This window comes from Pantherophis guttatus, chromosome 7 (genome assembly GCF_059756535.1).
Source record: "Pantherophis guttatus breed Tessera chromosome 7, ASM5975653v1, whole genome shotgun sequence".
NCBI classification, from domain to species: Eukaryota; Metazoa; Chordata; class Lepidosauria; order Squamata; family Colubridae; genus Pantherophis; species Pantherophis guttatus.
This window is the reverse complement of record NC_142069.1, coordinates 30725507-30745832: the sequence shown is the minus strand read 5'-3', so window position 1 is coordinate 30745832 and position 20326 is coordinate 30725507. Positions and strand designations below refer to the sequence as shown.

The 20326-nt window shown below is 43.0% G+C and overlaps 1 long non-coding RNA gene across 3 annotated transcripts in view; it reads right to left on the bottom strand.

Moving 5' to 3' along the window:
* LOC117655498 (uncharacterized) overlaps positions 1-20326 on the bottom strand; it is a 67597-nt gene that overhangs the window by 45054 nt on the left and 2217 nt on the right. The gene's annotated exons all lie outside the window — the stretch shown is intronic.

Below are 20326 nucleotides of genomic sequence, written 5' to 3'. Positions count from 1 at the left end.
CATCGCAGATGTTCTTTGATATCAAAGACAGAGATTGTTTGCAAACAGTGTTTCTAATAGCAGTGCAGGGTTTTTTTGTTAATGATAAAACTTTAATGGCAAATTCTTATTCTCTTGCATTCTGCCTAAATAGAAAGCCAAGAAAATCCTTGTGGCTAACTTTGTTAATTGTTTGGTTGTTTATTGCTATTGTTTGGTTATTACTTAGTCCTGTTGCTTATCATTTTGTTTATTATTTAAGCTTGTGGACTACTTCAATCATGGATACTAAATGGCAGTATAAAAAGACATTTACCTCTTGATGCACTGTGAAAATGCATGAACAGTTTGAACAGTTCTGCCTTAAAATTGGTCTCCTTAAAAACAGGCAGTGAAGTTTTGAGGCAGGCTTTCAAGATTCTGTAATACAAGATTCTGGATTCGCTGCAGAGTCTACCTCAAAAGAGGGATAGTAAGGGAAACAGCAGGCTGAGGGGCAAATGACCTGTGGGTATGGTATTACAGTACTGAAAGCTCCTGAGCAGGACTGGGGGGTGGGTAGGGTAGGCAATGCACACCTACCTTATCCTACCTTCTTCATAAAATCACTATAAGACTCCTGTAGGTTTTATTATGGTCAAAATCCCAAACATAAAAATGTTGCAGATTTTGTTCCTGGTAAACCATATATAATCCAGAAAATTTTGGCAAAACGTCTGGAACAAAACACACTTTCCATTTTGTGTACATCTTTATTCTAGGAGTTTTGTTTAGATGTTTATCCATAGACTGCTGCCTCCTCTTCTTCCTTTCTCCTTGAATACTTGCATTCAGTTTTATAGAAGGAAAGGGGGGAATAAGTGAAAATGTATGATATCCTGGATCAAAACAGTGAAACTGAAAGGTGGTTTCTACCAATTCTGTCTCTATTTATATGAGATTAAACGGAAGATATGAAGTCAATTTCACAGGTATTTTGGGGAGCCATAGAGAAACTAAGGAGTTATATACATTAGAATAGTCTATACCAGTCTAGTTGGCAAACCTCTATTCTATAATGTTGCATCCATGCCAAAGTCAAGGCATTATACATGTTCCCTGTTTTCTGCTGTCTATAATCAGTCATATTTTTCTCAGGATGAGCAACATGTGGCCTTTCAAAAATTCAGCTCACTTTCCATATCCCTTATTGTTGGCCATGGTGGCTAGAACTAGTGAATCTTGGAATTGAACAACTTCTGGAGACCCACACATTGGCCAATGTCTTGCCCAAATGAGGGATGGCAGTAGGTCTGAAATTAGACTTAATCAGCAAAATGTAGTAAGACTAGTTTATCATCAGTGGAAATGTTCTAGTATGTAGCCTTAGTAGACTACTACACAATGCATCTGTGCATGGAGACATAGCATTGTAACCTGAATCCTGAAAGTAACTATTTGACTAGATACAACAAAGAAGACTTTTAAGATAGAAAACTGGTTATAAAGTCTGTGACCCTTTAGGTATTGTTACATCTTACAACAGTCATCCTATCCATTATAGTTAATAGCAAGGAATGTTAGGAATGGTGATTTCAGAATTTTACTGCAATAAATGACATTCCTCCCCCTTGAGAAATTGTTGGAGAAATTCTAAGAAATCATCCACCCAATTTCTTTGAAAGTTTGGTGGAGAATTTTGGAAGGCCATTTATGCCTTGCTCTATTTATAAGGTTCTGAGTCAATCTGAGTCAAGGATCAGTTAAGAAGCAAATTATCTGAAGATGCCACTGAACAGCCTTGCTGTAAGTCTTTGCAATATGTCTTATAATCTGTTTTAAACCAGACTCTGTCTGGATTTTGGAGTGTCTGTATTTGATTCGTAACCTATGGCTTGGCTAGGTGAAATACCTGACATACTAACTAAAACAGGGAGAGAGAAAGGTGAGCATCTGTTGCAGAACCTAGACTTTAATAAAAATTTGGAGGTCATTTAGACTTGCAGGATCCAGACAGCTAGCCAAAACCGTTCTGTATCAGCTATTTTAATACATTAAGTAGATGAAAAGGAAAGACGCATTATGTCTACTATTTAAAAATTGTGGCAAAGAAACAAGGGAAAGATGTTAGGTCTTAAAATAAAAAGTTGTGTTAACACTGAAATTTTATACTAAAAGCCACTTACATGCAGGAGCAATTAGGAGAGTGTAGGTGAGCCCAAGCAGAACTGACTTATAAATGTCAGGATTTTACTTAAGGAATATAACATATTCACCTATTTCTTATGGACTACATTAAAATCAAGTTCTGTTCTACTGGAATCTAGCGAGGCTTATTGGAAATCTGCAATACCTCTACAGCCAACTATGAATGTTTCATCTGTACTACCTGCATGTATGAATGCATGCATCATTCGTTTATTTGTTAGGTTTACATTTTTTCTTTCCTCCACATGCTCAAAGTGGCATACAGGGGATCTTCTTTCATTTCCTCACCCACCAATAATAATAATAATAATAATAATAATAATAATAATAATAATAACAACAACAACAACAACAACAACAACAACAACAACAACAACAGCAGCAGCAGCAGCAGCAGCAGCAGCAGCAGCAGCAGCAAGTCATGGGAATGAGCGTTGGTGCCTACCTGATACGCTCCTTCTCTGGCTGGTGGGCACGGCAGTCAGGATGGGTGGCGACACGGGTGTGAGCTGTTTAGGACCGAGTCTGCAGAGGAAACGAAGCCCCGCCTCCCTGCTCCAGGAGTCAGTTTTGAGACGAGGAATTCCATGCAGACTGGCGTGTCTAGAGGAAACAAATGGAGAAATAGAGGTAAGTGCAACCCACCCCTCCCCAAGTAATTCACCAGACCGGGGACGGCCTGAAAGGGTGGGGCTGACTGCCGTGCCCACCAGCCAGAGAAGGAGCATATCAGGTAGGCACCAACGCTCATTCTCCTGTCAGGGTGGTCACGGCAGTCAGGATGGGACATACCCAAGCTCTGTGTCCTGTCGGGAGGGACCGTGCCGTCCCCGGAATTAGGAAGCCAGATGGACCTGCTGGAGAACCCTCCTGCCAAACGCTGCGTCCGCAGAGGCATAAGAGTCCAGACGATAGTGCCTGATGAAGGAGTTAGCAGAGGCCCATGTGGCCGCTCGACAGATTTCCTCCACTGGAGCTCTGGTCGACCAGGCAGCTGAAGTCGAAGCGCTTCTCGTGGAGTGAGCAGTGATGCCCCGAGGGACCGGTAGAGACAGAGAGACGTAAGCCGCTGAGATGCAGGCCCGAAGCCATCTGCCTAAGGTTGCGGAAGAAATCTTGAGCCCCAAGGAAGATGGCAGAAAGGACACAAAGAAGGCATCCGTCCGTCTAATGGCCGAAGTACGAGCTAGATAAATCTTGACCGCCCGTCGCACATCTAACGTGTGCCAGTCATGTTCCAAACGGTGACGTGGTTGGGGACAGAAGTTCGGTAAAACCACTTCCTGGGATCTGTGGAATAACGAATTTACCTTCGGGACGAAGGAAGGGTCCAGCCTGAGGACAACCCTGTCCGGAAAAAAGATGCATAGCTCTTTGCGGACTGATAGTGAGTTCATCTCTGAGATTCTTCGAGCGGAAGTTACAGCCACTAAGAGGGCCACTTTCAGAGAAAGAAACCGGAGAGATACCTCCCGCAAGGGTTCAAATGGAGATTTAGTAAGAGCCGAAAGGACCTTCGGGAGATCCCAAGTCGGGAAACGACGAACTGGAGGAGGGCGTACGTTAGAGGCGCCCCTTAGGAACTGTCGCACCAGGGGGTGACGAGAGATGGGATCTCTCGAACCACAGGAGAGGACGGTAGAGAGGGCTGCCACTTGGCGTCGCAGGGTGTTAGGCGAAAGGCCCGAAACAAACCCCTCGTGCAGAAACTCTAAAACTTGTTCCAGGGAAGCGGAGGTTGGTGACCGATGAAGTTTCCGACACCACGCGGAGAAGGACCGCCAGGTAGCCTCATAAATCCTGGTCGTGGAGTCCCTCCTGGAGGCCTGGATGAGGGTAATTACCCCTTGAGAGAGAGGAATGTCCGTCAATATGAGCCGCTCAGTCACCACGCGGTTAAGCATAGCCATTGTGGATCTGGGTGGAACAGGGGCCCCTGTCGCAGCACGATCCGATCCTCCGGGATCCGCCAGGGCGGCTGAACGGAAAGAGCCCTCAGATCCGCGAACCAAGGACGGCGGCTCCAGAAGGGAGCCAGTAGGATGAGCTCCGCCCGATCTTGAAGGAGTTTCCTGATGACTAGAGGGATCAGAGGAATAGGGGGAAAAGCGTACAAGAGAAGGTTCGATGGCCAGCTGATGCGTAGGGCGTCTATCGCCTCCGCCCCCGGCGTCGGAAATCTGGAGAAGAACCGAGGTGTCTGGTGGTTGGACTCCGAGGCGAATAGATCTATGGCTGGGCGACCGAATCGCCTCACCAGGTCCTGGAAGAGATCCGGGTGGAGGCTCCACTCTGCTGGGTCTATAGTGGACCGGCTGAGGGCGTCTGCTGTCCGATTCTCGATCCCCGAAATGTGCGCTGCCTTGATGGAGGTCAGGTTGTTTTCTGCCCAGGTGCCTAGCTTGCGAGCCTCTCGCATGAGAAGCCGGGACCTCGTCCCCCCCAACCTGTTGATATGGGCCTTGGCTGATACATTGTCCGTTAGGACGAGGACGTCCCGGCCGTACAACCAAGGTTGAAACTGTTGCAGGGCGAGGAAAATGGCCCGAAGCTCCAAGACATTGATGCTCAGCTGCGACTCCTGGGAGGTCCAAAGCCCTTGCGCAAGATGGTTCTCTAGATGTGCGCCCCAACCTGACAGGCTGGCATCCGTTGTCAAGATTAGTCGTTGGGGCTCGCGGTAAAGGCTGCCCCGGGAGATCTTGTCCGATGTCCACCACGTCAGAGACTGTCTCACGTGCGAGGGAATGATCACCCTCACGGTAGATGAGCCCCGTCGGGATTGTTGAAAGGGCAGGAGGAACCACTGAAGGTCCCTGCTGTGCAGCCTGGACCACGGGACGATTCCGAACGAAGACACCATTTTGCCGAGCAGACAAGACAAGGTGAGGAGGGAAGTTGAGCGCTGTGCTTGTACTCGCGCTGCTAGAGACTTTAAACTCAAGATACGGTCCGGAGACAGGCAAACCTCCGAGGAGACTGTATCTATAATGGTCCCTAGGTGTAGTAGCCTAGTGGAAGGGGTTAAGTGGCTTTTCCGCCAATTAACGGAAAAACCGTGTTCCTGCAAGATACTAAGGGTCAAGCCTAAATCCCGGTGAGCCTGAGTAGGGGAACGAGACAAAATTAAAATATCGTCCAGGTAAAATAGGACTCTTATGGGGAGATTACTGATATAAGCCATAAGGGATGCCATAATTTTGGTGAAAACCCTGGGCGCAGATGAAAGGCCAAAGGGGAGGGCCCGGTATTGATAGTGTTTCCCATTATAACAAAAGCGAAGGTATTTACGGTGTTCCAGAAGTATAGGAACGTGGAGGTAGGCCTCAGTTAGGTCAATAGAGGACATGAAATCCCCCACCTGCAGGGAAAGCAAAATGGTTTGAAGGGATTGCATCTTGAACCGGCGATAAGTTATGTGCCGGTTCAAGGATTTAAGGTCGAGGATGGGGCGCCAATCTCCAGAGGACTTTTGGACGAGAAATAAACGGGAATAGAAACCCTTCCCAAACTCCGAGGTAGGGACTGGTTGAATAGCTCTGGAGGCCAACAGATGTCTAATGGAGGCCTCCACCCTGGCCCTCTTAGACCTAACCAGGGAAACCGGGCAACGTAAAAATAACTCAGGGGGTGTGGATCTGAACTCAAGAGGAAGGCCAAATCTAACAACATTCATAACCCAATTATCCGAAACAGTAGCCTCCCATTTGGAGGCAAAAAGGGCCAAACGCCCACCAATCGCAGATGACTGGGGAACATTAACGAGATCTGCGAAATGGTCTACTACGTCCCCCCCGCTGGTTCCTCCTGGAGGGGAATCGGGGCCCTTGTCTGACCTGATGATCCTGGGCGGAAGCTCCTCTGGTCTGGAAGGAACGGTGATAGCGCTGTTGAAAGGCTGGTGATTCTGAGGCACGAAAGGAAGAGGGGCGAAAGGAACCAGACTGGCGGTATTCCGACCTACGAGACATGGATGGCAAGATCTTGCGGTGGTCGCGGGTTTCAATAAGCAGCGGATCCAGCGAAGCTCCAAATAGGTTGGCTCCTGCGTAAGGGGAAGAAGCAAGGCGCCACTTGTGGCGGATGTCAGCTTGCCAATTCTTCAACCAGAGCAATCTCCGCGATGTGACCGTAGAACCAATGGCCTTGGCCGAAAACCGAGCCGCGTTCAAGGTGGCGTCGGCCGAAAATTCCACCGCCGCTAGAATTTTTGTCAAATCTTGGTGCGAACGAACATCCGATGCAGGAATGCGTTTTTGTAATTGTTTTAGCCAGAGGATCGAGGCTCTATTGAAGAATGAGGCCGCCGAGGAGGCCTGGGCCGACCATGCGGACGATTGGTGAGCTTTAATTAGGGACCTTTCAGCCTTCCGATCCTCAGGACGTAACGACTCCTCGGAAGGACCCGACATAGGGGTTGGAGAAGAGAGAGCCACTATAGGGGCGTCTACTTTGGGTACTTGTAAGAGATCGGCATATTCCGTCGCTAAGTGGTAAAACCGCCGATCCAAGGAGTTGGGTACAGGCCCTGAGCTTGGAAACTTCCACTGTCTCTGTAAGACATCCGAGAATAGCTTGGGTGCGGGAATAGTCTCGGTCATAACCGCCGGCTCCTCGAACAAGGCTGCAGTAGGGTCAGATGTAGAAGCCTGATCTGAAGACTTAGACCCAGGAATGCCCAAGCGGGTGGTAGTTTGGGCCTTAAACAAGAGTGACCGGAACAACTGTGGCCGAAAAAGGCCCACAAATGAGGGTTGGTCAGGCTGCAATCCCTCATCCTCCGACAAATCCTGATCAATCAGAATTTCACCTTCCTCTTCTTCAGCCGAAATGGAACCCTGACTGACCCTGGAGGGAGATATAGCTCGAACTTGAGGTTGATGAGGAGCCTCAATGGGATCCGAACGAAGGGAGAGGGCCTGGTCATCTAGATATTCAGAAACCCGAGAAGATGCCCTCTCCTGCAGGCCTTGGGCAATGCCTTGCCTTATGGACTGTGCTATTAAATTAGCTAAATCTGGAGAAATAGCTTGGCCCTGATTAACAATTGTTGAGGGCAGAGGAGCAGTCTGACCTTGGTTCAGGGGCGCAGTGATTTGAGGGGTCTGTCTTGGCTCGGGAACCCCCACAGTAGCATCTTGAACCCCTTGAAATACAGCTGCAGCGTCAGATAGTGAGACACTATCCTCAAGAGGTGAACGGTCAGGAGAGAGTGAAGGAGCCTCAGGAGGGATAGAGGCCTGGCCCGTTGGGCAGCTTTCCTTAGAAGTAGAAGTAGAGGCCCGGGCTTTCCCACGAACAGAAGCTGAAGCAGAGGCCTTATTAAAGGCTCTCTCCATGGCCTTATGACGACGCTCCTTGTCCCTGGTGTGTCTGGAAGTTGACGAGGAGCGAATCCCTGATGGTCTAGGGTCCTCCAGGCTCTTGGCCCTCTTGGAAGCCTGGGTGCCAGAGCAACCCTCCTCAGGATCGGGCTCTCGGGCCCTTTTATCCCTGCTCTTCTTAGAGCGGGAATGAGCCGTTAAATTGGCGTCCGCCATTTTAAATTGGACCTAAAAGGCGGCAAACTCAAACTGAGGGAAAACTTAGTAGAACTCACTGCGCCTCCCGATGCAGCCCCACGCTGGCCGATCCGAGCGAACAGAGTGCTCAGCGTTTTCCGATGGAGAGGGAAGCTTCGCAGTCGCGAAGGCCAAATTCCTTTAGGCGCGCTGAAAGCGGCGCGGAATGGCCGACGCGTCTCCCGGCTGCAGGGCAGAGCCCGAGTTGCAGCCTCAGCGTAAATCGGCGAAAATTGCTGTAGCGCGGAAGAGCAGGCTCGTGCGCGCCGAGGGCTCAGCCAGCCGGCTGCCCCACCGTCTAGCGGTCTTCAGCGGATTCCGATGTAGTTCACGCTGGAATTTTAGCAGATAGAACCGGGTCTGAGAGGAGAAAGTTGAAGACACGCCTGTCCTACTCCACCGAGTCGAAAAAACTGACTCCTGGAGCAGGGAGGCGGGGCTTCGTTTCCTCTGCAGACTCGGTCCTAAACAGCTCACACCCGTGTCGCCACCCATCCTGACTGCCGTGACCACCCTGACAGGAGAACACAAAGTGAAAAAAGTTGTCGAAAATGAGAAGGTGAAGATTATGTGGGACTTTCAAATACAGACAGATTGTCATTTGGAACACGACATGCCAGATATCACAGTTGTCGAAAACTGATGCGTACAATTTATTGATATCGCTGTACCAGGAGACGCCAGAGTCAAAGAAAAAGAACTGGAAAATAATCACAAAATATCACGACCTGGCCATCGAAACTATGCAATTATGGATGAAACATGTAACAGTGATACCCATTGTCATCGATATCATGTCCAAGAATTTTACAAAATACATCAATAAATTGCAGCTTCCTGCAATAACACCAGCGGAACTGCAAAAAACTCAGAACATTGTACATCTTAAGAAGGTACTTGGTTGATACCTAGGATGATGGCAGCAACCCGTATCAACCATCAGAGCCGGTCAATGATATTTGTGATACATTTTTAAATGTTCAGGTGACTGAATTTCATGTTTATTGAATAAATAATAACAATAACAATAACAATAACAATAACAACAACAACAACAACAACAATAATAATAATAATAATAATAATAATGGTGCAAAGACAGTCAAGAAAAGTGAAGAACTGGAGTGCACCTGGACCAGATGAGCTGCATGGCTTCTGGTTAAAGGCACTTACAAGTCTGCACAAAAGATTGGCAACCCAGATGAACCAGATCCTAAAAACACCTGAAAATGATGAATGGATGACAACTGGAAGGACATTTTTGATCCAAAAAGATAAAGAAAAAGGAAAGGACCCTGGAAACTATAGGCCAATCACCTGTTTGCCAACAACATACAAGCTTCTTACTGGTATCATTGCAAACCAAATCTATGGATACCTGGAAAGAAATAACTTGCTTCCTGTAGAACAGAAAGGATGCTGCAAAAACTCAAGAGGAACAAAGGATCAATTGCTGATCAACAAGCTAATCCTAAAGAACTCAAAGAAAAGACGAACCAACCTGTTCATGGCTTGGATAGACTATAAGAAAGTGTTTGATTTAATTCCCCATAACTGGATCAAGAAATGCCTGGAAATATTAGGCATCAGCAGCAACATACAAAAATTCATGGAATCTTCAATGAACCTCTGGAAAACGAAACTTATGGCTAATGAAGAAGAACTGGGTGAAGTTGAAATTAAACGAGGCATTTTCCAGGGCGATTCCCTTTCACCCCTACTTTTTATACTCTCAATGCTACCACTGACAATCATTTTGAAGAAGATGAACTGTGGATACGAACTTGCAAAGAAAGGACTAAAAATCTCGCACTTGATGTACATGGATGATTTGAAGCTGTTTGGTAAAACAAAAGCTGAACTGAATTTATTAATTGAAAACACAAAAGAATTCAGCCAAGACATTGGTATGCAGTTTGGAATTGACAAATGTGCAACAATAGCAACCAAAGCAGGCAAGATCATAGAAGAGAATGGAATAGAACTAGAGAATGAAGAAATGATAAAGGCAGTAAAATCAAAAGAAGGCTACAAGTACTTGGGGATTTTAGAAGCCTCTGACTTAATGCATAATAAAGTCAAGGAATTAACTTCAGCCAAGTACATTCGGCGAATTCGTAAGATATTAATGTCCAAATTGAGTGGAGGAAACATCATAAAAGCCATAAATACCTGGGCTATACCTGTAATTAGATACTCTGCAGGAATAATTGACTGGACCCAGATGGAGTTAGACAATTTGGACAGAAAAACAAGGAAGCTTATGACAATGAATCATGCCTTGCACCCTAAAAGTGATGTTGACCGATTATATTTACCAAGAGCAGAGGGTGGTCGAGGACTCCTACAAGTAAAGCAGACTGTGGAAGAAGAAAAATGCAGCTTGAATGATTACACCCAGAAAAGTGAAGAACCAATGATTAAGGAAGTAAATAAAGGAGGCCTTTTAAAGACAACTAAAACAAAAGCAGAATATAAGAAAGAAGTAATTGAGCAGTGAGCTGAAAATTGGAAACACAAAGCTCTGCATGGCCAATACTTGAAAAGTATTGAAGGCAAAGCTGACCAGAAACTAACTTGGAACTGGTTAAGATCAGGAGTACTGAAAAAAGAAACAGAAAGCTTTATTTTGGCAGCTCAAGAACAAGCCCTAGCCACAAACTGCATGAAGGCAAAAATTCAACATGTTACCACCAACAGCAAATGACACCTCTGCAATGAGAAAGATGAGACAGTCGACCACCTGATCAGTGGGTGCAGCAAAATTTCACAAACTGACTACCTACAACGCCATGATCATGTTGCTAAGATCATTCACTGGAAATTGTGCCAGAAGTTTGGATTTGAATACAGCAAAAACCACTGGGAACATCAGGTTGAGAAAGTTTTAGAGAATGAGAAACTCAAGATCTTGTGGGACTTTAGGATTCAGACTGACAGGCACTTGGTCCACAACACACCTGACATAACAATAGTTGAAAAGAAAAAAGTATGGTTCATTGACATTGCAATACCTGGTGATGCACGGATTGAAGATAAGCAGCAAGAAAAAATCACAAAGTACCGGGATTTGCAAATTGAAGTTGAGCGACTGCAGAAAAAGAAATCGTGTGTTGTCCCGATTGTAATTGGAGCCTTTGGAGCAATCCCCAAAGGGCTACCCCGCTATTTAGAAATTCTAAATTTGCCGGACTTGAACATTTTGACTCTACAAAAAACCACCTTACTCGGAACAGCTTACATCCTCCGACAATACCTTAACAGTTCCTAGGTCCTTGGTTAGGACTCGAGCTGCTGAGCTATTAACCAGCCTCAAAGGCTGTGAATCTCGCTAAAGATTAACCAATCATCATCATCATCATCATCATCATCATCATCATCATCATCATCATACCTAGGACACTGGCAACAACCTGAATCAACCATTAGCACCAGTCAATGGTATTTGTGATGCATTTTGAATGTTCGGTTGACTGAGTTTCATGTTTAATGAATAAAGTAAATAATAATAATAATCCTGGAAGGCATTTTCCATGGCTGCTTTTAGATTTGAACTTGAAACGCCCCAATCAAAGATAAACACCTTAACCAGTACACTAAACTAGGAAAATGATTAAAGATGCAAAGTAAAGGAACATATTGCAGTACAACAGTGGGCTTCATCAGTTATATTAATGAAGTAGAGCCTGTTAGAACCTTGAAAGTCTACTTTTGATTAATGCAGTTTTATTTATTTATTTTATTTATTTATTATATTTCTATACCGCCTTTCTCCCGTAGGACTCAAGGTGGTGTACAGTCAAGAAAAATATAGACACACAAACATCATAAAATTGCTAATTAAAATTATTACTTAGTTTAGTCAATTAAATAAAACCCAGAATTAGATAACATTTAATAAATCATTCACATGTTCGTATGTTTAGCCCCGCCTGTTGGAACATCAGGGTCTTGAGGGCACGGCGGAAAGCACAGAGATCAGGGATATTCCGTATCTCCGGGGGCAGTTCATTCCAAAGGGTTGGAGCCCCCACAGAGAAGGCCCTCCCCCTGGGAGTCACTAGTCGACATAATTTGACTGACAGTACCCTGAGTAGTCCCTCCCTGTGAGAACGAACTGGTCGGTGGGAGGCTATTGGTGGCAAAAGATGGTCTCATAGATACCCAGGTCCTAAGCCATGGAGTGCTTTAAAGGTGATAACTAACACCTTGAATCGCACCCGGAAGACCACCGGGAGCCAGTGCAGCTCACGTAGGAGAGGTGTTACATGGGCGTAACGAGCTGCACCCATAATCACCCGCGCGGCTACATTCTGGACCAGTTGGAGCCTCCGGGTGCTTTTCAAGGGGAGCCCCATCTAGAGAGCATTACAGTAGTCCATACGGGAGGTAACTAGGGCATGAGTGACCGTGCGCAAGGCATCCCGATCCAGAAAGGGACGCAACTGGCAGATCAGGCGAACCTGATAGAAGGCACCCCTGGCCACGGCCGTCAAATGATCTTCTAAAGATAACCGTGAATCCAGGAGTACACCCAAGTTGCAGGCCCTCTCTGTGGGGAGCAAGATCTCATCCCCTATTGTCAGTGATGGTAACAGTTTTACTGTTCTTTACTTTACAAATTGCTTTGTCAAGATTGTGATTAAAAATTTACAGGCTGTAATCTATCTGTTATAGTGTTAGGTATTCTTAAAACATTATTTCAATTTCATTTCTTTGTTGTTTCTTCCTAGAATTTTTTTTATCACAATCTAATACTACTTGATTAAGACTCAGAATGTACACATAAAAGCTCCCTGGGCTTTAAAACCATAGATTTATTTTCTTTCACCTCTTTTTTTTGGGGGGGGGGAGAGATTTTTGAACCTCAAAAGCTTGCACAATTTTTGTATGTTTGTTGGACTTAATAAAATGCTAATTCCATATTTTGTTTTGGGCTTTTTTTTTCCTCCAAAGACCCATCCCCTTAATAGCTATAATGCTATAGCATTACCCATTTATAAAGAACCATGTAGATAGCCATGTTTTCCCATTTAGAAAACGTAACAATTTCTATTCTCCTGCCTAACAATGTTTATGAATAAATCCATTTGGCACCCAACTCCACTTTTCTCATTAAGAAAAGCTGATTTCCTTTTCTTCCCACTTCTGTCTTTCACAAATGACTGAATTTTTGCTTAAAAGTTAAAGGATACAATCAAATATCCTCTTTGAGACATGTCAGCACATGGAGGGAAACAACATGAACTATTGATTGTGACAAAATATGATGTTAAAAAAATCTGGTTTTATATTTATAGACGCAGAGAAAGAAAGACACACATGTCTCAGAATATGGTAACGTTTTTAGTCCTAATTGCTTCCTAAACCAAACAAAAAGCTTTTCCACACATGCAGATGAAATATTTTCATGTCCCAACCTATTACAATGCACCATTCAAATATTCCTTTTCCTTACCCTGCCACCCACCCATACATTTGTTGGACTAGAGGTTAAGAGACTCAGGATGGGGCTAACTGAAGAAGAATGGAACAGAATCGAAAAAAAATAAGCAGATAGGACTGCCCCAAAGCAGGAAATGGATATACGGGTAATCCTTGATTTACCACCATTTGTTTAGTGACTTTTCGAAGTCATGATGGCAGGGAAAAATAGCTTATGACCAGTTTTCACACTTATGACTGTTGCAGCATCCTCCATGGTCACATGACAAAATTTGGGCATTTGGCAACTAGCATGTACGGTATTTATGATAATTACACTGTCACCATTTGTAACCTTCCCAGCTGGCTTCCTACCAGCAAAGTCTATGGAAGAAGTTAGATTTGCTTAACAACGGCATGATTTACTTAACAACTGCAGTGATTCGCTGAGCCACTGTAGCAAAAAGATCATAAAATGGGGTGCAACTCATTTAACTGTCTTGTGTGGTTGTTCTAGGTCAAGGACTACCTGTAGTGTCTAAAGAGTCATGTGTATATCAGACATGTCTAAACTCCGGTTTTGAGACTGTAGATCAGGGACAGATGAAAGGACTATATGGGAAAGCTTCCTCTCAGGCTGTCAACTGGACCAGAGACATCAGAAGGCAAAGGAAATATCAAAAACTTAATGGCAAATGCACAATTGAAGCCCTGCCCTTGTTTCATGTATCTTCTACAACAGACACAGAGAACTAACTGGTACTTGTGGGTCTAATTGATTGAGGCACTTATATTCTGGAATATAAATTCCCTCTGAAACTTGTGATTCTTTATTATTTAGACGCAACTAAAGACTTGTATCTTCATGGGGATTTTCCCCACATGGATCAGAGGCCAACACGAATGTGTCTTTGAATTCTCTTTCTTCTTGTTGAATACATTTTACTGGATATATTCCTTCAATCGATTGTTTTTACGGTTGCATTCTATAGTTGGTAAACCACTTTGAGATGTATTTGCATAGGAAGCAATATAAACATGCATTAAATAAAGAATATGCTCAATGTGGCTGAAAATCTATATCCAGCATAATGGAATGGAAGGAAGGTGCAGATGTTCTGGCTGATAAAACAGAGTATTTTCTAATTTGGAAAAAAGATGGATGTTAGATCCTGGTAGAAGCCACAATAATGCTACTGGAGTCGTTATTGCCACTGAGACTCTCTGGATTTTGTGGAGATAGAAATGGAATAAATATCCAATGTTTAATAATTATGCAAATAACTGGACATCCTATACCTTCCCCCCTGCCCCCCAGACATATCTATGTGTTAGAAATTCAAAGAAAACAATGATTCTATTTAAGTTCAATCCATGTCCTCTGAGCATCACTTGGGAGAATGCTCTGGGGTTGCTTGAAGAGTGATTAACTACCGTAGTATGGTAAATAAATAGCAACAAATAAACCACTAAAGGGGAACTTGGCAAATAAAATTTGCAAAATTATGTTGTAATCAGAGACACTGGTTGCAAAGGTCTGTCTCATGATAAGAGATGGGAATTTCCTTTGCAGAATAAACTATGGCTGATGGTGGGTAGGGAACAGGCCCAAGCCCCACAGGGACCCATAGGGGAAAGCAGGCCCAAGTTCTGTAGGGACCTGGTGGAGCAGGATGAGGGGCAGGTAGGTGGGAGGGCCCCACTGCAGTGTCTCTGCGGTCAGTTATAAGGGTGAATGACTGTTGGTGCTGCAACAGCAGTAACTTTGAAACTGGGTGATAAGTAGCTTGTGGAGGGATTTTTTGTAACGTTGAATATTTGCTAAACAATTGGTCATACATTGAGGACTACCTGTATTATTTTTGTGTCTCAGGCACCCCAAACATCTTCATATATAATGGAGTTCTGTGTTTAGCAGTGTTGCCTTTTCTCAAAACTGTATACTGGACTCATATATTGCACTGATTTTTCTTTCAGACCTGTTTTGCAAGCCACAGAGACTGAATCTACACATGTAGTATCGTTAAATCACCAGGTTCACACCAAACAAATTACACCCGATTAATTTGTGTTTGTATGTGCATGTGTGTGTGTGTGTGTGTAATTAATGTCAATAGTTTTGTATCCATTTTTATTTTATTTTGTTATATTCAATTTGTCATTCATATTGATGAATGATGTTCTGCCTGCAGATCAGATTTTTAACCCCAGTTGATGCATTCATGAAAGGGCATGCTTCAAATATCCTCTGAGTCTGCAGTAGTTACAGTCCTTATAGAAATAGAGCATATTTAGGCTTGAGCAGGTCCAAGGACAGGGAGCACAAAGGAATTCCTGCTATGTTCCCAAGAATCTATTCACTCAACTTTGGATATAGCTCACTGCAAGGAATGTCTTTGTGCAACTGTCATAAGCCTCAACTTGTTAGCACCTTCATTTGTACCAATAAAGGAGAATATTTGTAGCTTAGAGTTGAAATGAGGGGGGTCCTTAGTGCTCTCTCAGCCTGGTTGTTTTCTTGCAGACACTTGGTTGCTTTCTTGCCAGCACTGATGATGTTACCTAGTTTGGGCAATGAAATGTTTGCAAGAAAACAAACAAGCTCAGAGAGCACCAAGGACCTCTCACTTCGTTTGTATTTTTCTCAAGTTTTCCTGATATGATCAGGCTCTGATCATCCTGTTCCCAGCTTTTAAACCCAGCTGGAGTCTGATCATATTAATAGTCACAGAAATCCCAAGCCATTTTATGAATGTATCTGCACTCTTTTTTCTTTCATACTTTGAAAGCTGTACTGCTCTTCTTCTCTAAGGCTGTTTTTGCTATTCTCTAAAAAGTGCTAGCACCCATGTGACTACATCTGGGCTTGGAAGTTAAGATAGAGCTGGGCGACCTCCAAGATTTGCAAGAGACAGTTGAAAAACATCCCCAAACAGGGCACAGACAAACCATCTCCCTTTTGTTGCTAAAAATACTCTGTGCATTCATGAAATCACCAGGCGTCGATCATGACTTGAAGGAATCATTATTTATTTTAAGAGTTCAAAACAATAGTTAGGCTAGATAAGGCTAAAAAAACTCTGTTGGTGTTCTGTAATCTTTGTAAGGGAACTGCAGGAATAGTCATGCAAAAAGTACCCTGAAATTGCAGCATAAATTCACAATGTCTTTGAATAAGCCTGAAATGTTTTCTGCGGGGAACACATAGTTCTTCTCTTTGGAACTCTGGCTGTGTTCTGTTTTACAGAGTTTTCTGCACCTAATATGAAAAGTCAAAATGACAACCACTTTTCCTTTTTCTCCTCTCCCTCCTGATGATGTGCACTATTATGGATGGATGCCATTTGGATGTGAGCAAATGGCGCCATCGCTGGAAGCTTCTGCACAAAGCAAAGCAGCCACTACCAGAACAAACATAAGGAAGAGAGCTGCTGCCTGCCTGCCACACAAAGGGACAAAGTACCATCTAGTGGGCAACGCAATACATTACTCAATCATGATTTTTCAGGAACTGTATCTCACCAATCACCAAGAGTCCTTAGGAACTGAGCAGTCAATCAAAACAAGGAATGAATGGATAAATAATCTTATGACTTGACTAATCACACTAAGTCATAGGTTGATTAACCCTGACTTATTGAATATACCATAACTGGACGGATCCACATACCATGTCAAGCCATAATTATGACTTGGAAACCTTATTAATTTAGTTACAAATCTTATTACTCTCAACCTAAGTACAGCATAATAAATCTTAGTTATGCAGGGTTTCACAATGGTTTGGAAAAAATACTTCAGACCTCACACATTTACAAGGACATGCCTTCTCTGCTGTTCCTTAAAGTAGCCCTCTTCTTTTTTTTTAGGCTTCTGCAGGAGCCTAAAAAAGAAGCCCCTGCTTTAATGAATCAAGTTATTAAGACAGGACATCTATCAAGTAGCATTTTTTTCAGCCTTGTGCAAAAAAAGAAAAGATAACTGTTGTAAGGAATAAGTAAAAAGTACTGTGCTTGTAGATCAAGAACTTCCAAGTGAGTTTCGAAGCTTGCACAGCCCTAATAAATGGGATGTAAACTTTCTGCTGCCTTATATTAAACCAAACAATCATTTACTGTTCAACCCATCCCTCTTCCAGCATGTAGAAATCATTGCACAGAAATAAAAGCCTAAAAGATGTAGGACAAGAAGCTAGAGAGCTCCTTGTGTATATGCTGGAGACCTCCTTCATAAAAATTGTCTTACCAATAAACTTGGAAAAGTTGCATGTTCTACTGAATATGCCAGAACTGTTTATTTATTTATACCCCACCCTTCTATTCTGGCAAGTTCTCAAGGAGACTACCAACCTTTTAAAAACCAAACAAAAGCACTAATACTTTGATTTAAAATAGCCTAACCATTCAAAATCTAGCAAAAGAGATTATGTCTTGTACATTTCCAAAATGCTGAGAGAATGGAAGGTAAAAGCTGATGTGTTCCATGGCATGGGAGCAACTCATGGCAAAGCCTTTCTGGTCTGCCAGAAAGATGGGCTATTAACAAAGGAGGGAAGTTAAAAATCCTTCGGTCAGATTCTACACTATTTAGGGCTTGAAATGTCAGTAAGTTAAAGACCCCTCATGATCAGAATCAACACCTTCAATTGTAACACATAAGCAATTAAGTGCTCTGGGCAATCAGGACAAATTTTTGCATCATATGAGGCCAGTTATAAAGTTAGCTGAACTATTTTGTACCAACTGCAGCTTTCAGACACTTACTTTAGTGTCCCCATGTTGCAGAAGATGAGATAAACCAACACATCAACAAATCTGAGAAGCTCAGGAGGGCTTCCAACTGGCAAACCAGGAATAATTCGTCCAAGCTTCCTTGGCACAGCCATCATCTGGAATCCAGTAATAACGAAGGAACTTTCAAAGGGAACACAACCTTGACTGATTAGCACCTCGTTCTTGATTTAATGTTAGCTTTTTCATCCAGCCTGCTCTCAAACTTAGGCAACTTTCAGAGTTTCCGTCTACTTCCTTAGATATGGGTGGTAACACCCCACAAGTCTGGTTGACCTCCCCAAATGGTTCGATCAAAAGGTTGAACAGAATGACAAACATGATGAAAACACAGAAGGGCACCATAAGTCAGCAGCTATCTTCTCTCAGCTTTATTTTCTGTACATGGCACAATAGGAAGAACTGGAATCAATGCAAAACATTGTCTTCAATGCTCAATCTTACCAGGCAATCTAGAGATATATAATAGTTGGTAGTTCTGAAACTAGCAAGTTTGCATTCCATCACACCCTTTAGTGAGACACTCCAACTATAAAGGGCACGTTCCAGTAGCACTAGCCACATAGAGCCTTGATAGTACAGTGGTCTAAGCACCCTGTTATTAACACAGCTGCCTGCAATTACTGCTGGTTCGAATCTCTCCAAGGCTCAAGGTTAACTCAGCCTTCCATCCTTTCTAAGGTAGGTGAAATGAGGACCCAGTTTGTGGGGGCAATAAGCTGACTTTGTATAAATATACAAAAGTATGAAGGCTATTGCTTAACGCATTGTAAGCCGCCCTGAGTCTCCGGAGAAGGGCGGCATATAAATCAAATAAAAAAAGAAAAAAGAAAAAAAGATCAAACGATTAATTTTGTAAAATCCTTTCTGTAAGGTGTACTTGCACAACAGAGAGCCTCAAACTTGTCAGAAACATTTTTGCCAGCTGTATTATATGAACCCAGAAAATTGGGCTATTAAATAAACAATGGAGCCTTTAACAAGTAACACAATCATAGCAGCCATGAAGGAGACTTGGAAAAAGATATTCAAATGCTGTGATGTGTCTATATCTACAAAGATCAGAATTCTGCAAGCCATGATATTCCTGTAACATTATATGAAAGTGAAAATTGGACTTTAAAGAAGCAGGCTACAAAGAGTATTGGCCCTTTTGAACTTTGGTGTTGGAGAAGACTCGTGAGAATATTATGGACAACCAATCAATTAAAACAATGGATCATCGAACATATCAGGACAAATAACCAAGCTCAAATTATATTGCTTTGGATACATTGTGCAAAGACCTAGCTCTCTGGAAAAGCTGGGAAAGGTGAAAGGAAATAGAAGAGGACAAAAAGAAGCAAAGTGGACAAACTCAGTTTCAGTGGCTATTAGTGCATTGTTGGGAGACCTGAAAGACCAGTTTAGGGATAGATTTTCATAGAGAAAATCTATCTATGTGGTTGCTAGGAATCAATGCCTTGATGGCACATAATCAATCATGTAGTCTAAATGTTTTATGTAAAATAAGGTTTAGGGGAATTTGAGAAAAATAAAATCCAGTTGTTGGCTCTTTTAAAAGTGCTGGGTTGAATGGATTACTGTAGAACAGACATCAGCAGTAGGCCTTGATATGATGCTTGAGCTCTATCAACTCCCCCAGGATGCTTGGTGCTGATTCCATACCGGAAATGCATGTGGATGCAACATTTTGAATTATTGATAATCCTCCCAATTTACCCATATCCTCTCATAGATAGCACATTAAACTATGGCATTCATGTCTTGCTTGTGGCTTTCTATATACAATTGATTAGTCAATATCAATCCTGCATGGGTGGTTTTTTTAGGATGTCTGTGAAAATTCAAACAAGCAACAAATAATTATCTGCATTCTCCCTTCTCCAAAAAGTAAATTCCCAAAGGAGGCTGCCATATTGGTTTTTCACAAGAAACAAGCACATGATTCCTGGTATGTGTCAAACCAAAACATTTATTTTCACATAAAATTAATCCAGATACACTTCATCAGATGCAGTGGAATCAAAGCCAAACAAATGGGATTTTTAGTAAGTACACTTACTGAAGCCAGAAAGAAGCAAGAGAAATTGGTTAGAAGAAACAGAATGGTTTCAAATTGGTTGAAGATAGAGTATTATGATTAAAAGTGAGAATCTCACTTTTAGAGGCAAGTCTTTTGTCCGAGTCTGTGCTGAGAAGAAAAACTGAGGAACATTTTGTTCATCCTTGAACAATAAACATTCTAATCCCAGTGGCACACAGTCCTGTCTTTGGAATCACACATCACATTAAGCTATAATGAGTTTGCTTGGTAGTTTTTTAATATGACGCATATAAACTCAATCATTGTAATATAAACTACAGATTTCAGAGTAGCAAAAC